We start from the raw sequence: 818 nt of genomic DNA, 5'->3' as shown, positions 1-818 counted from the left end.
CCTGCCTAGAGAAGTTCCTTTAGCATTTGTTGTAAAGCTGGTTTGGTGGTGCTGAATTCTCTTAGCTTTTGCTTGTCTGTAAATCTTTTAATTTCTCCCTCAAATCTGAATGAGATCCTTGCTGGGTAGAGTAATCTTGGTTGTAGGTTTTTCTCCTTCATCACTTTAAATATGTCCTGCCACTCCCTTCTGGCTTGCAGAGTTTCTGCCAAAAGATCAGCTGTTAACCTTATGGGGATTCCTTTATGTGTTATTTGTTGTTTTCCCCTGCTGCTTTTAATATTTGTTCTGTGTATTTAATTTTTGATAGTTTGATTAATATGTGTCTTGGTGTGTTTCTCCTTGGTTTTATCCCGTATGGGACTCTCTGTGCTTCCTGGACTTGATTAACTATTTCCTTTCCCATATTAGGGAAGTATTCAACTATAATCTCGTTAAATATTTTCTCATTCTCTTTCTTTTCTCTTCTTCTTTTGGGCCCCCTGTAATTCGAATGTTGGTCCATTTAATGTTGTCTCAGAGGTCTCTGAGACTGTCCTCAGTTCTTTTCATTCTTTTTTCTTTATTCTGCTCTGCAGTAGATATTTCCAATATTTTATCTTCCAGGTCATTTATACGTTCTTCCGCCTCAGTTCTTTTGCTATTGATCCCTTCTCTTTTTAATTTCATTTATTGTGTTGTTCATCGTTGCTTGTTTCCTCTTTAGTTCTTCTAGGTCCTTGTTAAATGTTTTTTGCTTTTTCTGTATTCTCTTTCCAAGATTTTGGATCATCTTTACTATCATTATTCTGAATTCTTTTTCATGTAGACTGCCCAAT

The sequence above is a fragment of the Physeter macrocephalus genome, chromosome 11, assembly GCF_002837175.3.
Source record: "Physeter macrocephalus isolate SW-GA chromosome 11, ASM283717v5, whole genome shotgun sequence".
NCBI classification, from domain to species: Eukaryota; Metazoa; Chordata; class Mammalia; order Artiodactyla; family Physeteridae; genus Physeter; species Physeter macrocephalus.
Note: the sequence above shows the minus strand (reverse complement) of the source record.